Here is a 21,731-nt window from a genome sequence, read left to right as displayed (position 1 = left end):
TGTTCTGTCTTTTCAAAATTAAATTTTGCTTATATGATAATGGTCTGTAATAAGATTAGTCTGATGAAGAAATCAATTTTATAAGCCTTAAATCTTTTTGAAAACAGGTATTTATTAATAGCAAATTATTTATATACTTTTTATTATAATTTTCGGTACTGTACTCTTCAAGAAATCTGTAAAATCTGTAATTTTGCTAAAAATCTGTATATCTGTATATACAGATTCTTGGTAACCGCTCTACCCTAAAAATCAGTAAAATACAGAATAATCTGTATATGTGGCAACTCTGGGTACCAGTCAAAACGATTAATGCAAGAGATGGCGTTTTTTTAATGGTAGTAAAATCGAAATTTTGTCACTACAAAACTTCTAATTAGTGCAAACTAAGTGCAGGAGATAATCTTTTCACCTCATACTTCATTCCTTATCACTACTTTCTTCTAAAACACCTCCATAAATTTGCAAAATTCCTGGTTTTCCCATACATTTTATCGATTTCCAACTACCATTCTTCCATGAGCTCAAATTGTGAAAATCTCAAAACATAGAGTAGCAGGTTTAGCAAAACAGGTAGAAACGCCGGTATCGCCACTCAGTGACGAGTACCGTAAACATGGTGCACGCAAGGTTGTTGTCTACACTTTTTACGGCTGCTGCACCCTGGAAGTAAATGTCATCGAAGTAAACAGTCGGTCCCCCATTTGCTCACGGGTTGCTCAAACAAACCAGAAACAGAATCGCCATCGCCAATCATTCAGTCTCTTTATTCCATCACGCAAAATACATCCTTATTTGAAAAGATCATTTTCTCATTATTTGAACTGTGCCTAAACATACAGCCTTTTTCAAGGCTATAAGAGTCTAAAAAATGTCTCCTTTAATCACTATCGTACGCACTCGGAGGTCCATCAGTCGAAGGGCAGAAATCCAACCCTTTCCTGAACCTACTGGTGGCTCATTTCAGGCAGTTCTTCAGTGGGAAGATTGCCGCTGTTAATATTCTAACTGTTAATATTCTAACAGTTTCACCGCTACCCGTCCGTGACCGAACAGTTTTTGATTATTATCCGTCCGCTACCCAGTTCCCGTTATTCATGGTGATGCGGTGCGAGTCCGTCAGGATAGCGACATACGTACTTGCTTTTGCTACAGACTGCCACAATAACTGCTAGACGGCCGCACAATAATGGTTGAGGTTGAGCTGCGTTACTTGCACCTGCCTGCTTCCTACTCGCACAAAGAGCGCTCGATGGTGCTTTATCACATGACCATCTTTGTTCATGTTTGTTTTGGTCACTCTTAAGGCTGCCTTCGAACCCTGCTGGAATAGTCGCCTTCTTGATCCCATGGTTCTCTTGCGGATGCATTGAGGCCAAGGTGTCAACCTCGGTGTTCAGAGCCGGATCGGCGTAACTCGGGAAGAAATCCACTGGTGCTACTCCCACTTGGTTGGGTAAGACAAACTGCTGGATTGGAACAGCGTGCCATAGTTTTACGGGACGGAAGGCAGCTGTGGCCACCATTTCAAGACGGTGTCACCCGGCATTACTCGAGGAGTGGATTAACACAACTCTAAGCCCTTGATTTATTGTATCCATGTCGATTATACAAGATTGAAACAAAATTAAACTTCTTCATGTACTAAATGTTATTTGCAGTTCTCTGCCATGAACGATAATTTTCCTTGCACCATGATTTTTTCCTGATGATAAGCTATTCACAAAATTACGAACCACAACTACATTTCATGCCATTTTGAACTCTCACCGGAACTGTGAACTGTGAATAGTACATTTTCCTTTCTTCATTGCTTCGGGTAAAGTATCAGACTCTGGACTCACCTCCATGCCAAGATTGCTATCGACCAGTAAAAACTGTTTGGTGAAAAAATGCAAAGAGCCTCCCCTTGACAGAGTGAGTGGTTGGTAGTCGGCAGGTGAAATCCATTCGGCAGTACGTACCTACCTGTAGAAAGTGAAGAAAAAAAGTGACCAAACAGTCCAAAATCAGAATTTAAACGTCAACTTTACCCCAGAGAGCAATTGCATAGTTTTTGGGGTCGACACTCGTATGCACCCGGTGGCCCGATATTATTTTTTTCACTTCGGCTAAGAAAGGCACTTTTCGTTTCCAGTTCAGTTGACACCTGGTCGAGTGGTTGTGGGCAGTGATATCTATCTGGGCTGGAGCACTTTGCTGGTTCATTTTTATATAGGTGGGAGTGAACGGCGCATTGCACCCACGAGATTTCCTCGACCCTGCTGATGATCTCTCGTCGGGGTAGGTACAGCCAGCATGGCCTCCACTGCAAATTATCTGAATTCAGCTCGTTAGAAGTCCTTTGGAGCCTGTCCCGCGACGCAGATCAGTGTTGTCGGTGTTGTATTTCGGGACAAACTATCCAATAAATTAATACGGAAACTGAATATCTTGAATAAATTTTAAACAAACGTGAGCTAAACAACCACACACTTCAATTTAATTAATTCTAAGGTTTCTTGTCGTATCATTCAGAATTTTAGGGACTCATCAACTCAACCATATTTATTGCTGAAATACTATCTTAATACATACGTCCACCAGAGTTATAGCTCTAGTATGGCAACACTGTCAGATTTGCAGTCAAGGAATCTGAACGTAGTCATATCGCATCGCATTGGCCAAGTTGGCTGTTTCAGGGGCTGGAAGTTTGTCGCATTCTTTACCGGTTTCATTATTCGACTCCTGGGAAATTTAAGCTACCTACCTGCTCTGGGAAGTGGTTATGGTGGACAAATAAAAAGCATAGCGAAAAATAGGAATGGCACGTCGGGACAAAAAACAAAAAAAAAATGGAACGAGCAGTGAAGATTCTCGCTTGCTAAGAAAAGCGTGCGCCAGTGACGCCGCAATTAGTGGAATGAAAAATGAGCTAAAATATCAGCTTGAGTGTGGCGAGGATGGAAGCTGGGACTTGGGAGTACATTTTTCTTCTGGTTCCATTCGACGGTGGAACTAGCCTTACTACCCGAGCAAAGTCGAACATCATAATGAGAGCAAATAGAAAACATTTCATAATATGGTAAAAACAATTTAGATTTAAAACTTGTTTTCAAATGATGGTCTACACCATGTCTGATAATACATTTTATTTTCATTCTGCTTAGTCAAAAATTGTCCGAACTGAAGGTTGTAAAACGCTGTAGAAATCGACATCATCGATGGGTTAGTTATTTTATGTAATCAAATTTGATGATTTTACATCAACGAGTTATCAGTTTGCTCTAACATTTTACTCAGGTTTTCCTAACTAGTCGCACTTCGGGTAGATGATTGCGAGAAAGAAAGCTGCAGCATTTCCAGAGATACCTAGTTACCTTAGTACAGTTCGCGCCACCCTTCTCCGGAGTGACACATTCCTCGGAACGGGCTAGGGAGGGATAAGCCCGGAAGAAAATGTGAAGCATTTTACCTTCGTTATCAGATTTTTACTCACTGACGCTGGAGCAGTCAGTAAGGTTGCTCAAATTGCATCATAATCAAGCGAAAAGCGTTCAGGTTAGTCCCACAGGATCCACTATGAGCTATCATCCCGGAGCAAGAGTTCAACTGCTGGAGGATAATCGAGGATAATTGCAATGACGACCTTGTCTCTGGGGGGACCGGTGGAGTTAACCGGTGTCGTGTGCTAGTTTTGCAAGATACTTAATATCAATTATTACAAGATGCTGCTCAGCTTGAAGCGGGATTGCGAGTGCTCCATGAATATCTATTTAGCTGAAAATGATAATAGAGCATTAGTAAACAGAGCTGCCATAGATAACGATTGTCTGACAATTTCTTGGTATTAAATCACTACCGTTTCCAAAACAGTTAGTTAATAAGAGGACCATAGATTATATTTCATCGATTGATAAATTTGTCGGTATGGATCAGATTGAAACTTAAAATATTAGTGTGAATTTGGTGTGAAAAAGATAAAAAATAAATGTGCATATGATATTAGAGTGGGGCGTCATGGTCATTTTTTCAAATCAATGGTTTTTCGAAGCCATTCTGGGTCCTGAACAACTGTGCAGAATATGGGACCGATTGGTTGCTTCCTCGCTTTCCGCATCGCGTTTGAAGTTTGTATGGAAATTAGTATGGGAGAACGTTTATTTTTGCATTTCTACTACTACAGGTTTCAGTTCATCGTAAACCAAGTGGCACATTGCGTTAAAGTATAACCCAAAGGATGCCGAAAAACATTGCTGAAGAAGGCACGTTTCTGAAACGTCCACGAAAAAAGTTATAACGCTTCGAACATTGAGTGTTCAAATCATATGCAAAAAATCGTTCATTCTGCCAACACTGCCGTACTACGTAGACCAATAATTTAACTGAGTGTTATTTCAAAATAATTGATCTTATAGGGCTTTAGAGCTAATGGGAGCTATCCGGAATTATTTCACAAAGAAAAAAAATCCGACAAGAAGGAAGATGGGTTTTGCCCTTCGATAACCATAGGTTGTCCGGTAGTGCTGGCAGAAACATTGATTTATGCAAGAAATCAAACAATCAATTTTCGAAACGTAATAACATTTTTTGTAGACCTTCCAGATACGTACCTTCTTCGGCAAAGTCTTTCGGCATCCTCCAGACTATATGCTAACGTATTGAGTCACGTGATTGATGATAAATTGAAGGCGCTAAGAGCAAAAATGTAAAAAATTACGTTTTCCCATACTAATCTCCATGTAAATTTAAAACACGATGCGGCATGCGAGGTTGCAACCAATCGAGCCCATATTTTGCATAGTTGATTGGGGTCCCAAAACGATTCTGAAAAACCTTTATCTCACTTGATCGGACAAAGTTTGCGTTTTTCCATACAACTGCGCCCCACTCTAATATGATATTCATGATATATCCGAATATCAAATATATCGATAATATGGTTCGATAAAGAAATAAAGAAAAATTTCAGATCAGCGACAATAAAGATCTTAAGCAGCAGCGCACCGATGGTAAAATGTCGGCAGCGGCGTGTTTCAGCGCTCACCTGTAGTGGGGATTTGCAGTTTGGGAAAAGATTCACCTGAAGCTGGCAATCACCTCTACTCTTGATTACGGACGAACAAAACTTTCGAACGATTGCAGTTCATTCGAATCGTTTCCCCATTTGATTTTGCTGGCGTAAATCAGAATGCGCGTTCGAGAGCGGGTTCTTACGTAAACAAGAATAAGGGTGAATGTGGCTAGGAGAATCGTTTTACCCTGTAAAACATTTCGTAGAGAATTTTCTTCCGTGTTTCTGATTTCCACAGATCTGCCAGGCTCTTCTAAAATATTATAAGTTCCACAATTTTATTTATATCTCGACAGATACGTGTATTTCGGCCACTGTAAAGCCATATTTAGTGACATATTTAATGTCTAATCCGGGAGCCCATTTTCATGGAATTGATTAAATTTTCATAAACCAATTCCTGTTCCATTGAAGTCTACTGAACGCGTCTCGAAGCTTAAATAAATTTCAATATTATTAGCGACTATTCAACATTTTTAGGTGTTTGAATCATCCAGATTTTTCTTAAAAATATTAAAGATATTCACTGCATATACTGAAGTAAACAACTGATTTATTAAGGAATCCTTGTGGTCCAATTCGAAATGTCCGTTATTCGAACCAAAAGTTTCCGGAGTTTGAAGCAAGCAATATCGAATGTTTTCGATTATTTTGACTAATTTGTCATTGAAGAATGCAATTTTATCGAGCACTACAGCATATTCGATGTATTTATCTTGACAGAGAGTGAAATTACTCTGCGCCAAAATGCAAAATTCTTTTGAACATATTGATCAAAGATTTGAACAGTGCTTACAAGTCCAGACTTCGACTCAAAACGGTAGTAATTTTGTGGGTTTCCAGTTAGACTTGCGAGCAAAGACGTCGGATTGCCAATCCGGATATTGCGAGTTCGATTCTCGGTCCAATCTAGGATGTTTTCGAGTGGTACATACATACTACATACATACTCATTCAATGGTGGGCATAGAAAAGCTGTCAATTAATAACTGAGGAAATGCTAATAGAATACTAAGTTGAAAAAACAGGCCAAGTTCCAGTTATAATGTAGAGCCATAGAAGAAGAAGAAGCAGAAGAAGAAGAAATAGAAGAAAAAGAAGAAGGAGATAATAACTTGACCACCTAGCACGTCACTAATTCATTGTAGTACTCAATTATTTATTTATTTATTCAGAATAAGGCCGAAGTGGGCTGTGCAGTACATAAGAATCCTCACCATTCGGCTCGGTCCATGGCTACACGTCGCCAACCAAGCAGTCTACGGAGGGTCCGCAAGTTAGCTTACACCTGATCGATCCACCTTGCCCGCTGCGCACTTCGGCTTCTTGTACCCGTCGGATCGTTGTCGTGAACCATTTTCACCAGGTTACTTGCCGACATTCTGTGTGTGAGCGATGGAAGGTTCTCCCAGCAGCTCATGCAATTCGCGGTTCATTTGCCTTCTCCACGTACCGTCCGCCATCTGCACCCCACCATAGATGGTACGTAGCACTTTCCTTTCGAAAACTCCAAGTGCGCGTTGATCCTCCACGATCATTGTGCACGTCTCGTATCCGTAGAGAACTACCGTTGATCGTTTTGTAGATAGTCAGTTTGGTACAGCGGCAAACTTTATTCGAGTCCAAAGTACGTACGATTTCCAGCCACTATGCGTCTCCGAATTTCTCTGCTGGTATAATTTTTGGCAATCACCAGTGACTTCACACAAATTCTTCAACCATCTCAATTTCTTCACTACCGATGCAAACTCGTGGTGAGTGGCTCACGTTGTCTTCTCTTGAACCTCTTCCTCTCATGTACTTCGTCTTTGACGTGTTAATGACTAGTCTGATCCGCTTAGCTTCCCTTCCCTACTAGCACAGTTTAGACGGGTTTAGTTGCAGCAACGCTAATATGACTAGATTTCGTTCTATATGAATCACAAGAACCTATTTATGACAAGTTTGTTACTCGGGTCTTCAGTCTTCCTGGCTTCCTGCTTCCTGCATCTTCCCAAAGTTACGTGTCATAATATCTATGTCGTCGGCGAAGCCAAATAGTTGGATGCACTTATTGGAAATTGTATTACCCCTTCCAAAACGATGTTGAATAGCAGACACGAAAGACCATCACCTTGCCGTAACCCTTCACGCATTTCAAAGGGACTCAAGAATGCCCCTGAAACTCTAACCACATATACACATCACCCGATCCATTGTCGCCTTGATCAACCGTGTCAGTTTATCAAGAAATCCGTGTTCATGCATTAGCGGAGGTGCTTATGACACTTCCCCGACGTAAGGTTTGCGGTTCAACCAAAAAGTGTTTATTTTCAATTTTTTCGATGGTGATGTGTTCTTATAAAGTATTGAAGCGCCTTCAAGATCGATCGTCGGAACCCTCGGACTAGATTTGCAGAAAACCGGTGAGGAAGTTCCTTTTATTTTTTCTTACACGCCGTAGTGCTATTGACGGAAGCAGTTCTTGGCTCCGTCCCCGCCATTCAAAACAAAAGGCGTGAGCAGTATACTTCCGTCATACGCATATTTGTCCCACGTTTGTTGAGATTTCCTATGTACATGGGACAGTTATACGTATGACGGCAGTATAATGTGTTTTATTTTGCTCTTTGAAATTGGGGATCTGCTGCAACAGAAAAATATTTGCATCTGTAGTAACTATTTATTATTTTTTGAATATATTGACACTCTGTACATTTATCATCGGGTTTTTCTATTAATTATTCTTCATATCAACTTCCTGTATGTCGTAAGTTTCCTTCAGATAAATTGAAAGACATGATTGATTTTCAATCCACCACTGCAACTAGCATGGCGTACGGTTCTGTGTTCGAATAATGTCTAAAAGTAAACCGTCAGATGAAACGCATTTTTCAAAGGTACTTGCATGCACAGAAAATATAAAATATTTTTTCATAACGGTGTTTTGAGCGCGAATAGATGCAGTTTTCCATTACGTTTTGGTTGTACGTTTTTAGTCTAGATTTATTTATTTTTTTCTATTTTTCGGGTTTATCGTAAGTGATATCCAAGTAAGTGATATAAGTAATCATCATAGTTAGATACCCGGAAGATGGAATACTGATGAATTGTGACAAAAGGTGAGAAGAAATTGTGTTGAAAGGCGATGGAGACCATGAAATAAATCTCTTTGTTCATCAAATGACTGACTGATCAATCCCAAGGAAGTGTTTTTGGAAGATTGGAAAGAATATGCGGAAGTACTTTTTTTTTAAAGAATACTCATAAACTTATAGTAATACGTATAACAACCCATTCAATATTTTATGATGTAGAAGTTGAAAAAAGCCAATATCTGTGTGGCGTGATTAATAGATTTTCCCTGATTCAATTTTGCAGATTTTCTGTTCCTCGCACATTTCAAATCATTCATTCATTCTTTTTCATTTATTTAGTCTACATCTATACAGATAACACTGAATCAACAATTTGACGCCACAATACACGGTTCGAGGCCGCATCTCTCCATCCTCGGATACGCCCCACGCTCGCCAAGTCGTTCTGCACCTGGTCTGCCCATCTCGCTCGCTGCGCTCCACGCCGTCTCGTACCTGCCGGATCGGAACCGAACACCATCTTTGCAGGGTTGCTGTCCGGCATTCTTGCAACATGTCCTGCCCATCGTACCCTTCCGGCTTTAGCTACCTTCTGGATACTGGGTTCGCCGTAGAGCTGGGCGAGCTCATGGTTCATTCTTCGCCGCCACACACCGTCTTCTTGTACACCGCCAAAGATGGTCCTAAGCACCCGTCTCTCGAATACTCCGAGTGCTTGCAAGTCCTCCTCGAGCATTGTCCATGTTTCATGTCCGTAGAGGACTACCGGTCTTATTAACGTCTTGTACATGACACATTTGGTGCGGTGGCGAATCTTTTTCGACCGCAGTTTCTTCTGGAGCCCGTAGTAGGCCCGACTTCCACAGATGATGCGCCTTCGTATTTCACGACTAACGTTGTTGTCAGCCGTTAGCAAGGATCCGAGGTAGACGAATTCCTCGACCACCTCGAAGGTATCCCCGTCTATCGTAACACTGCTTCCCAGGCGGACCCTGTCGCGCTCGGTTCCACCCACAAGCATGTACTTTGTCTTTGACGCATTCACCACCAGTCCAACTTTTGTTGCTTCACGTTTCAGGCGGGTGTACAGTTCGGCCACCTTTGCAAATGTTCGGCCGACAATGTCCATGTCATCCGCGAAGCAAATAAATTGACTGGATCTGTTGAAAATCGTACCCCGGCTGTTACACCCGGCTCTCCGCATGACACCTTCTAGCGCAATGTTGAACAACAGGCACGAAAGTCCATCACCTTGTCTTAGTCCCCGGCGCGATTCGAACGAACTGGAGTGTTCGCCCGAGATCTTCACACAGTTTTGCACACCATCCACCGTTGCTTTGATCAGTCTGGTAAGCTTTCCAGGGAAGCTGTTCTCGTCCATAATTTTCCATAGCTCTACGCGGTCTATACTGTCGTATGCCGCCTTGAAATCAACGAACAGATGGTGCGTTGGGACCTGGTATTCACGGCATTTTTGAAGGATTTGCCGTACAGTAAAGATCTGGTCCGCTGTCGAGCGACCGTCAACGAAGCCGGCTTGATAACTTCCCACGAACTCGTTCACAAATGGTGACAGACGACGGAAGATGATCTGGGATATCACTTTGTAGGCGGCATTAAGGATGGTGATCGCTCGAAAGTTCTCACACTCCAGTTTGTCGCCTTTCTTGTAGATGGGGCATATAACCCCTTCCTTCCACTCCTCCGGTAGCTGTTCGTTTTCCCAGATTCTGACTATCAGTTTGTGCAGGCAAGTGGCCAGCTTTTCCGGGCCCATCTTGATGAGCTCAGCTCCGATACCATCCTTACCAGCTGCTTTATTGGTCTTTAGCTGTTGAATGGCATCCTTAACTTCCCTCAAGGTGGGGGCTGGTTGGCTTCCATCGTCCGCTGAACTGACGTAGTCATCTCCTCCGCTGCCTTGACTTTCATTGCCTGTACTCTCAGCGCCATTCAGATGTTCCTCGTAGTGCTGCTTCCACCTTTCGATCACCACACGTTCGTCCGTCAAGATGCTCCCATCCTTATCCCGGCACATTTCGGCTCGCGGCACGAAGCCTTTGCGGGATGCGTTGAGCTTCTGATAGAACTTGCGTGTATCTTGAGAACGGCACAGCTGTTCCATCTCCTCGCACTCCGCTTCTTCCAGGCGGCGTTTCTTCTCCTGAAAAAGGCGGGTCTGCTGTCTCCGCTTCCGTCTATAACGTTCCACGTTCTGCCGGGTACCTTGCTGCAGCGCGACCGCCCGCGCTGCGTCCTTCTCCTCCAGAATCTGTCTGCACTCTTCGTCGAACCAATCGTTCCGTCGACTTCGACCCATATACCCGACGTTGTTCTCCGCTGCGTCGTTAATGGCTGCTTTGACTGTATTCCAGCAGTCCTCAAGAGGGGCCCCATCGAGCTCACCCTCTTCCGGCAACGCTGCCTCGAGATGCTGCGCGTATGCAGTGGCGACATCAGGTTGCTTCAGTCGCTCTAGGTCGTACCGCGGCGGTCGTCGGTACCGAACATTGTTGATGACGGATAGTTTTGGGCGCAGTTTAACCATCACCAGATAGTGGTCAGAGTCGATGTTAGCGCCACGATATGTCCTGACGTCGATAATGTCGGAGAAGTGCCGTCCATCAATCAGAACGTGGTCGATTTGTGATTCTGTCTGCAGTGGCGATCTCCAGGTGTACCGATACGGGAGGCTGTGTTGGAAGTAGGTGCTGCGAATGGCCATATTCTTGGAGGCGGCGAAATCAATTAGTCGTAGGCCGTTTTCGTTCGTCAGCCGGTGAGCGCTGAACTTTCCAATAGTCGGTCTAAACTCCTCCTCTTGGCCAACCTGAGCGTTCAAATCACCTATGATGATTTTGACGTCGTGGCTTGGGCAGCTGTCGTACTCACGTTCCAGCTGCGCGTAGAATGCGTCCTTATCATCATCAGTGCTTCCGGAGTGTGGGCTATGGACGTTGATTATGCTGAAGTTGAAGAACCGGCCTTTGATCCTCAACCTGCACATTCTGTCATTGATCGGCCACCACCCGATCACACGCCTTTGCATATCGCCCATCACTATGAAAGCTGTTCCCAGCTCGTGTGTGTTGCCGCAGCTCTGGTAGATGGTATGATTACCTCTAAACGTTCGCACCATTGATCCCTTCCAACAAACCTCCTGCAGCGCTACGATGCCGAATCCACGGTCCTTGAGCACATCGGCGAGTATGCGTGTGCTCCCGATGAAGTTGAGAGATTTGCAGTTCCACGAACCGAGTTTCCAATCGCTAGTCCCTTTTCGTCGCAGTGGTCTTCGCCGATGGTTCCGGTCCATACTCTCTTGTTGATTGTTTGTTGCGTATGTTTTTTAAAGGCTGGGTTACAGGGCCTGACACTAAATCCCCTAAATTTCCGGAGGACCATTCCTCCTTATTTCCGGTGGACCATGGTGCACAGTTTCACTTAGAGTCCCTCGCTGGCACTCGGACGATGATCAGCCGCCCCTAACATGGGGAACAGACGCTGTTGTGAGCCGATCCTGACATGGAGAACAGACGCTCAATAAGATTTGCACCTCCGGAGAGGAGCAAACCCCCCCTTCCCTGTCAGCATACGACCATAGTTCCCACCGGGGTTGGTTACCCGATCTTCCCTAAGGTTGCTCGTATCCCGGCCAGCACCGCGGGGAGGTAGAGATAGGAGTTGCTGGGTAAGAGGCTAAGGACCGCGAGATGGGGTCTATTTTATTCCTTCAGGTACGCGAAGTACCAATGGTACGCTTTACCCAGCATTTGCCGTGCTGCCGTGCATCATAGTTCATTTCTAATCGTCTAACGTATACTACGCATGAGGCACTGCGACAGCGGTCACTGTATCGTGCTGTATCGTGAAGGACTTGTGGGTTGATGGTTTAGATCAGACTCAAACTAAAGGTCTAGTAATAGTTTTATGTATTTTGACTTCGGTTAGTAAGTTAATTTTTAACATCACCTTTTTTCGGAGGTGGTTCAAAACAATCTTCGTAATAAGTTGCTTTTTCGAATGGATGCGTCAAGGCGTATAGGACTATTGGCAATATGTGTCCTTTGAGTTTGAGCCTTATGTGTTTTCTCATTCTGTCACTAATAAAGATGTAAGGTGCCTAATTTGTTCTGTGATTGCTTATTTGGGGTATTTCATTGTTAAACATTTATTTTATGTGTAAAAATTGTTAAGTGAATACAATACTACAAAAATAAAAAAAAGTCTTAAAATATCAAGCATTGGAGAATAAGAGATATGTGGACAGCTTTCTTTGTAAAAGACATGCTTCGTTTATTCCTTTTCGACGTTTTTCACAACATCTGTGGTCTTTTATGTACATTTCATACACGCAGTATTTTTTTCTGGTAAATAGAATAAAATATAAAATATAAATTAATTGAATAGTTCGTCATTACAGATGACGACGTATGTTAGCATTAATGTCCTGGTCAAAATAATTAAAAGCATGGTTTTCTTATCTTATTAAGGTTGCATGGATCGCATCACTTACCAAGGTGAATCCTGATCCGTGCAACTACTTATCCCGCCCACTAACAAAAATCCCTCCTGTGGCAACTGTGGAGATGCAGAGGTGATCTCGGTCTCCAGTAACAACAGCTGTCACACCAACTGTTCCTTCCCTTCCCAGATGACCGTAAGGACGTGGCCGGCGCCGGTATTGATCATTTAATTACTGAACTCTCGATCTGTGCACATTGAGGTTGGAAAGCTAATCCCAAGCCCCAACTATTGGTTCCCTGTGCAATTTCGATTGTTCGGGTCAATCACGGAGTAGCAACTACGAATTGTGCGGTCATCAAGCTCAAGCTCAAGCTCAAATCCGTGTTCATGCATTAGCTATCATAGCTGGTCTGGATTGATTGTATCATATGCGGCTTTGAAGTCGATAAATAGATTATGTGTGGGCACTAGAGTGATTCAAAATTTGACTTTTTCGCTCCGTTATGCTTAAACGATGGCTTATTTGGTTTTTATTTAGGCTTATTTAGTTTTTAGCTAATTTGGTTGTAATTTAACTGAGCACATGCAGTTTGAAGTTTGTATGAAAATTACTATGAAAACAGTATTTTTTGTGGAAAACCGTCCTGCAGCGTTGTCCAGTAAGCTCTAGAATACATGAATGCGCTCCCAATATAGAAAATTTAGCAAGGAAACAGATCGTCTTTGTTGCGAAACGATTTGATGCTGGCATGAAAAGTTATTACAGAAAAACCGAATTATGGGAAATTCAATTTAACATGTAAAAGAATGACATCATTATCAATAATGAGCAATTGTGTTTTCTTTATAACATTACTAACAGTCAGATCGTCTCGCAACAACCACTGACTTTCAGCTTAAGAAGCATTCTGTAAAGCTGAAATATGGATTATATTCCAATAGTTATGGGCCACCTCACGAAACAGTCTTTCACCTAAGTGGCGATTCTCATAGCAATTTCCATACAATCTTCAGACGTCGTGTGCACAATCAAATTACATCCAAATTAGCTAAAAATTTGGGAGGTCTATTAAAATGACAAAACTAGTTTAAGCATGGGGCGGGGGAGCGAAAAAGTCAAAATTTGAATCACACTTGTATTCGCGGCATTTCTGCAGTACTTGGCGAATGGTGAACACCTGGTTCGTAGTGAAGCGTTCGCCCATGAAACCCGCCTGGTACAACCTCACGAACTCTCTTGCAATTGTACCTTGTAGGCGGCGTTCAGCAATGTGATTGCGCGGTAGTTGCTACAATTCAGCTTATCGCCCTTTTTTTAGATGGTTCCATCCACTCCTGCGGCAAAACCTCCTCCTCCCAAATCTTGGTAACAACCCAGTGCAGCGCTCTAGCCAGTGTCTCACCACCGTGCTTAAATAGCTCTCACGGTAGTTGGTCAACCCCAGGGGCTTTGTTGTTCTGTAGCTGGTCAATCTCCTCCTGGATTTCCTGGAGTTCTGGAGCCGGTAAACGTATGTCCTACGCGCGTTCTCCCAGGCTGATCATCATACCGCAATCTTCGTCTGCCACATCGCCATTCGGGTGTTCTTCGTAGTGTTTCCGCCACCTTTGGATCACCTCACAATCGTTCGAAGGTTCCCGTTTATATCGTTATACATATCAGGATGTGACACGTGGCCCTTACGTGAACGGTTCAATTTCTCATAGAACTTTCGTGTACAGTTGCTCCGTCTCTTCACGGTCCCGATCTTCCTGCTGGCGCTTTTTCCTCCGGAAAATCGAGTTTTGTCTGTACCGCGCCCGTTGGTATCGTGCCTTGTTCGCCCTCGTGCGGTGTTGCAGCAATCTCACCCATGCTGCATTCTTCTCTTCCACTAACTGCTCACATTCACCGTCATACCAGTCGTTTCTCGTGCAGCGGTTGCGGTGCTACCAATGGCAGATCGAATATCTCTCCAGCCATCTTCAAGAGACGCTGCGCCTAGCTGCTCTTCCGTTTGGAGTGCCACTTCCAGCTGCTGCGCGTATCGTTGGGCTACCGTCTTGTAGCCGCCCAATGTTGAGCCGCGGCGTCCGACTTCGACGCGTGTTGTACACCGTCGAGAGTTTTGAGCGCAGTGATTTTTCATGGTCCCCCTGTGAGGAAGTATTCTCACACAACATTTTTATCCGGATAGAATGGCGGGTGATAAATTCGTGAGCGCCGGATCGCCGGATAATTTGATTTTAATTCTCAAATTTTCCTTCTCGTCGCCTCATCAGATAAATTTTACAAGCATATTTAAAAAAAATTTAGGACCGCAACGGGATTCGAACCCAAAACAATTTTAAAACGTTCAGAGCGCCCACTAAAACCACACCACCACATGAATTGATTGAAAGCGAAAGGAAAAACTGCTGTATTGAACCTTCTGCTTATCGTGGCGCATCGTCAGATTCAATCAGCTTGGAGAGGCAAAGCAAGCGGCATTTGATTTTCGCGAAACATGGGAAGAAGGATAACAATTTTTCGCACCATCGCTTGTGCCGGAGTTTATCGCACTGTAATTTATCCGGATAAAATGCATGGTGGAGTGATCAGTTGTCGCGTAAGTGAGTGAGAAATCCGAACCCTGAGCGCAGGCATACTGCGGCGAGGTAGTGGTCGGATTCAATATTCGCACTGCGGTAAGTGCGGACGTTCGTGAAGTCGGAGAAGAATTTTCTTGGTTAGGTGATCTCCATGTGGCCTTGTGAATATTTTTGCGGGGAAAGACGGACTACCATTCCGCGGGAGGCTGCGAAGTTTATGCATCGTTGGCCGTTATCAGTCGATACGGTGTGCAGACTATCCGGTCCGATGACCGGTCTATACATTTCCTCCCTTCCTACCTGAGCGTTCATATCGCCGATGACGGTTTTGACGTCCCACAGTGGGCATCCATCGTATGTCTGCTCCAGCTGTGCGTAGAAAGATTCTTTCTTGTTGTTCGTGTGGGCAGTGCACGTTGATGATGCTATAGTTGAAGAATCGGCCTTTTATCCTTAGCTTGCACATCCTTGCGTTGATTGGCTGCCACCCAATCACACGTTGACGCATCTTACCCAGCAATATGAAGCCGGTTCCTAGCTCGTTGGTGGTCCCACAGCTTTGGTAGAAGGTAGTCGCTCGATGCCCGCTTTTCCACACTTTCTGTCCTGTCCAGTAAATCTCCTGCAGCGCCACGACATCGAAGTTTCGGAGATGTAATTAATCGTAGATCATCCTGTCGCAACTTGCGAAACCTAGCGACTTGCGGTTACATGTTCCAAGCTTCAAATCGTGATCCTTTATTTGTTGCCTAGGTCTTTGCCGATAACATCTGGTCGTATTATCTCTTATATTGCTCGTAATTATTGGTTTTGCATGTGGCTTTTTGGGCCTGCGCAAACCTCCTGTCTTGTCGGAGGATCGTCCTGTCAGGTCTGTTTAATGTCCCACCTAACACCAGTGGCGGAAATACTCGCTTCACGAGTAAGAAAAGAGTGTTATTGGGCCTACCAAAAATGCCACACTCACGCGAACCTACTGCCTGCATTTTTCAGGCTCTTGTATTGTTCGCGAGTACGGGTAGAGCACAGACAAAAAGCAAGGCAGTATTTTGTTCGCGAGTAAAAATCGCGATGACGAGTATTTGTGGTTACTTCGAATATAATGTGTATATTTCACTTGAGATAAACACAATAATAATAAACACATGTGTTCTTGCTCGAACATTCTTGATAAACATGTTCCGTGGTTGTTTTATGACATTTTGCAAATTAACCGAATGACTCGCGAAGCTCCACGAACATTTTTTGGGATTCGTTTTTCTGCTTTCTCTGCGTGTAATAGGTAGACAAGAAGAAGGCAAACCGAATGTTTGCTAGTATTTTGCATTGCCTACTTCTCGTTTTGTGAGTATGGTTCGCAGATTTTCACCATTGCCTCACACCAGGACTTGTACGCTTTGAGCGGCACTCGGTCGCTTAAGCGGGGCCTACTTGCGGATACATGCAGCTTTTTATAGAAGTTTTACAGAGCCCACTGTCAAACCTCACCACATCCTAGGCAAGCCCCACAGCTCACAAATGGCCTAGGGAGGGATCTTGTCAAGCCCTTGGGCATGGTCCCTTGAAGTGATTCAAATTTTGACTTTTTGGCTCCCCTATGCTTAAACGATGGCATTTGCTATTTTAATAATCGTCCTACATTTTTAGCTAATTTGGATGTAATTTGACTGAGCACAAGCAGTTTGAAGCTTATATGAAAATTACTATGAAAACAGTAACTTTTGTGGAAAACCGTTCCCCATCATTGCCCATTAAGCTCTAAAATGTATTAATACGTTAGCAATATAGGAAATTTAACAAGGGAAAATATCGTCGTTGTTGCTGAACGATTTGATGCTGGCAACACAAGTTATTAGGAAAATACTGAATTGTCGGAAATTGAATTTAACGCGTAAAAGAATAACATCAATATCAATAATGAGCATTTATGTTTTCTTTATAATTTTGCTCACAAAAGTCAGATTGCTTCGCAACAACAACTGACTTTCAGATTAGGATCTATTCTATGATGGTGATGCGTTAAATATATTCAAATAGATTCTGGGCTGCTTCACGAAAGGAGGGAGGACTCTTAAAATAGCAAAAACCATCTTTTAAGCACAGGGGAGCGAAAAAGTCAAATTTTGAATCACTCTAATGGTCCCTGCTGCCTCTTTAGTACTCAAATGGTTACTAAAGTACTTATTTGTTTGATACAGAAAGGTAGGTTGTTTTATCGTTCTAACGCAAACTATAAAACCAGGTATTATGATCCGGAATCGCAAAAATGATGTTGCTTACATAATTCAATGTTAATTGTTTAGAAAACGAACAATTTAGTGTAACTTTGAATCCCTTGACTGATTTCAACCAAATTTGGTACAAATATTCTCTATCCTGAAGAGACGATTATAGTTAAGGTGGCAGGATCATTGTAAAAAAAGAGGAAGGTGTGGACTAGGGCAGTTCAAATTTCAAAAAAGTTAGAAAATTCCAACTCCCATATGTCTATTAGCATCGTTTTGATAATATAGGAGTCCTGGCAAAATTTCAGGCAATTCGGTGGCCATTTAGGGGTGGCGCGAAGTCAATTTATGTTTATATGGAAATTTGTATGGGAAAAACTTAAAATTTATTCAAATCCCCCTACAACTCTTAAATCGTGATGAATTCAAATAAACATCCCCAACCTCCCTTTTTGGAATCTATATAAAGGGGACCTACGGATAACACATTAGTTATGAGTGGATTGAACGGTTCTATTGACAGTGTGAATATGGGATAAATGGCTAAAATGGTGTTATTAGCCTCAACGTAGCAGTGGAAATATAAATCAAAATTAATGAGTTACCCACTGGTTGAGCTCAAATAGATTCCAAAAATGGAGGTTGGGGATGTTTATTTGAATTCATCACGATTTAAGAGTTGTAGGGGGATTTGAATAAATTTTAAGTTTTTCCCATACAAATTTCCATATAAACATAAATTGACTTCGCGCCACCCCTAAATGGCCACCGAATTGCCTGAAATTTTGGCAGGACTCCTATATTATCAAAATGATGCTAATAGACATATGGGAGTTGGAATTTTCGAACATTTTTGAAATGTGAACTGCCCTAGTGTGGACCCCTCTCCTCTTTTCAAAACGAACAATTCAGTGTAACGTCTAAGCCCCACGACCGTTTTACACGTATTCTCTATCCTAAAGAAATGTTTATAAATATGAAATTTTGTACACTCATCCATGATTGCCAATGTATGCTAATTATCGAGGGTCCGAGGTGATCTACATGCATAACTTCAAACGATATCCTGGGTTTATCCACCTAATAAAGATTATCATTGTACCTTTTATTTCTGGAATTGTATGGAATCTTGATACATGTGACACAGGACTCAACACGCTCCGGCACTCTTTCACGCACGCATGTAAACCATACGCTCTTTTGATTGTCTACACCAGAATGGCCCACCTGGTTATGGAATTTGCTAACGACCGATGGTACCATTTGCAAATCCTTGTGCATTTTGATTGGGCTGCCAGATTCAGTTTCCAATAACATGGCACGTAACAATACCAGGGTCCTAGACATTATTTTTATGAAAATGTTCAATCTAAGCCGCATGGTGTTCATACTAAATATATGTGATAAATATGTATGACAGAAGCAACACCATCAAACTCCACACCTGACCTGAAACAGCCTTGTATGCTGGGCAATATTATTTTTTTTCAATTAGTGACTGATTAATCCAAAATAATTGAAATTATGATCCGCACTTACAATGATGCAATCCGACGAAGTACAGCATAAGCTGTAACAACGACTTGTATGGATTACTATGGAGGACCATTTCCATCAAGTTATTGTGAGACGGTTTTTGCTATGATGCCAGTAATTCATGTACTGTTTGCTATCTGCACTCAACCATGAATGGTATGCCTAGTTAGCTGCCCGAGAACAGCATTTAGTTGATTCTTGTTCCTTCAGACGCCGCATTGAAACCCAAAACGGATTTTCTCTGTATCACCAGAGAATCAGCAATTATGACTGAACTTGCAGATTTAGTTAAATTACCACAAATTTGCAGATATAATTTTATGGTTCTATTAAGGACAGTCATTTCACTAATGCTCTTGTCAAGAAAACCAGAGGCGTCACTTTGTGTAAAAATCTCAAATGGCATATAAGCATTAAGATTGTAAATGGAAACATTAAAATATTAAAACCTTCAGGAAGGACAAAGTGTTCTTGTCATCATCACGATTTAAACTCCCATCCCTTGCATCAGTCCGGTGGAAGCTCATGTTTGTTATTTCAATTTTATGCTTCATATAAATTCAATGGTTCTGTCATTCTCGTCGTCCTTGCTAATGGTTATAAAGAGCCGCCGCATACACGATTCATAAACAAAAGCGGAAACCGGGAAAATTTAGACAACCATCCAACCACCCAACCCACTCAATGAGAAGTAGCGAACGAACGAAATAATAAAAAATAAAACAATTTCACTCTTTAGTACCACCACCGGCCGTCCCGGACCATTTCAGCATGATTGTCGGTTGGATGGACGTCGGTAGGGCTGCCGGATCCAGTTTCCGTTCCCATCCAGCAGCGAGCGCACTCACAAGTCACACCGCTGTCGTTGTTGCATAGTAATTTTGGAAGCACCCGGTCGCAAACACGAGACAGGAATTGCAATAAAAAAGGAGAATCTCTCGAATCTCTTAGATATCTGTCGTCGTTGTAGCACACTCCTCCACACCGCAGCATCGCCTGCTTCCCCCACTCAGCCACGGACTGGCATTATCCGGTTCGGATGATGGGCGCTGGCCAAATATTGCGATCCATTCCATTCCAGTTCATGCACCGGGAGTGCACTCGAGAATGAGAAACATCTTAAGACATTCCAATTGTTTGGCTAAATGCTGAAGAGACACAACACTTAAAACTATTTCTTCCAAGGAATTAAGGATTCCCGTTCCCTAATACACCCTTTACGACAGTGCCGTCGTAAACTGAACCGCAGCTATGCTGCTTCTGCTTCACGGTGGAATGCAATTTGTAGTGCACTTGTAAAAGTTTTAAATCGTTGATGTACATCGTCAGCCGGCACAACGTGCTGTAGAAGGGGAGTAATGACGAATGGGAGCGTGCAGTGCAGGGATCAGCGGGCCAGGGATGCCGGAAAAAATGGCTGTAGAAGCATTTCAAGTTAGGAGGAATTAAATGTAATTAAACTTTTGACAATAACGTAAAACACAAAGATAGCACAAAATAAATCTAGAGGAAGATTGTTTGTATGTTGTATGTTGTGCATTTTGGTTGAGTAGGGGTGAACAGTCAGCAGATTGTTACCGAATTCTAAATAGTTTATCAAACAAGATGTGTTGCTCAGAAAGCTTAAACAGCAGGTCCTTTGTTTTCAGATTTAGACGATTCCACTGACTTACATGACGTCTAAAATGTTCAATCTACATTTCCTTTATTATACCAAATATCGAAACCGCATACTGCTAATACTGTGCCTTTACCAATTACGTTATTCATCTTTCCACATTTGATAATGTAAAAATAATAAGTTAAAATGTACAGAGAACGATTGATTTTTGCACACTGATAAGATGGCACTGAGCGTGGGAAGCTGGATATATGAGAATCTGAAATAATTGTTTTGATTGGTAGTCTCTACGGGCAGGCTGGAGGACCGATGTATTTTCTTGGAGTATTTTGCCATATCTTTTCATCATTGAGTTCCTGGCATCACCGGCGAGGGTGGCCTTCGCGAATCAAACTAAAGAAATCCGAAAACCGGCAACATCGGTATGTATCCTCCAGTGTCCATGGGCGTTGGCGTTGGCGTTGGCATGTAACTAGCATATCGCCAAACAAGAAACCAGAGTGTCGTCTTGTTCGAAGGCAAGCATTGCTTACTGTGCGAACGAGGACATTCAGTTGGCTGACAGGCTGAAGAGCGAACCGAAACCGGGGTAGCTCCGAACCGCATAATGCCACTGTTGGCAAGCAAGTGGTCTGTTTTGTGAGCCAAGTTCTGTTCCTCCGACCGATCGCCACACCACACCACACCATAACGGCTCAGGACAGGAGAAAGAATGTTGTTGACGATGCCGCGGTCGGTGGTGGCTTGCAGTTTCAAGCGGAAACAGCAGCGGTTGTGGGTTGATACGACAGCAATGGCCTTGGTGGCGCCTGCATCCTAACGAGGAATGACGAAAGAAAAAGAAATTGTTTTGCAAAATGGAACTTACGGCGCGACGTGGATTTCATTAATGGAGAAGGCATATTTATTTCCACGTTTCATGTCAGTAAACCGTTGGATTGAAGTTTGGATGTACTGCTAGTGGAAAGTCGAACGTAATAACGAACGCCATAATTTGTCGACAATGAAACCCGTCTTAAACTTTCAATTTTCAAACGGTGTCACCAAGATTGAAGTAAAAAGGTTCGACAAGAATGCAACAATACAAGGATTTCTTCTGAAAGTTTGAAAAATGTGCTAAAAAAATAATCTGAAGACAGTAAAAATAGTTGACATTTGACACCAACAAATACTGAAGACAA

This window comes from Armigeres subalbatus, chromosome 2 (genome assembly GCF_024139115.2).
Source record: "Armigeres subalbatus isolate Guangzhou_Male chromosome 2, GZ_Asu_2, whole genome shotgun sequence".
Classification (NCBI taxonomy): Eukaryota; Metazoa; Arthropoda; class Insecta; order Diptera; family Culicidae; genus Armigeres; species Armigeres subalbatus.
This window is presented reverse-complemented; position numbering follows the sequence as displayed.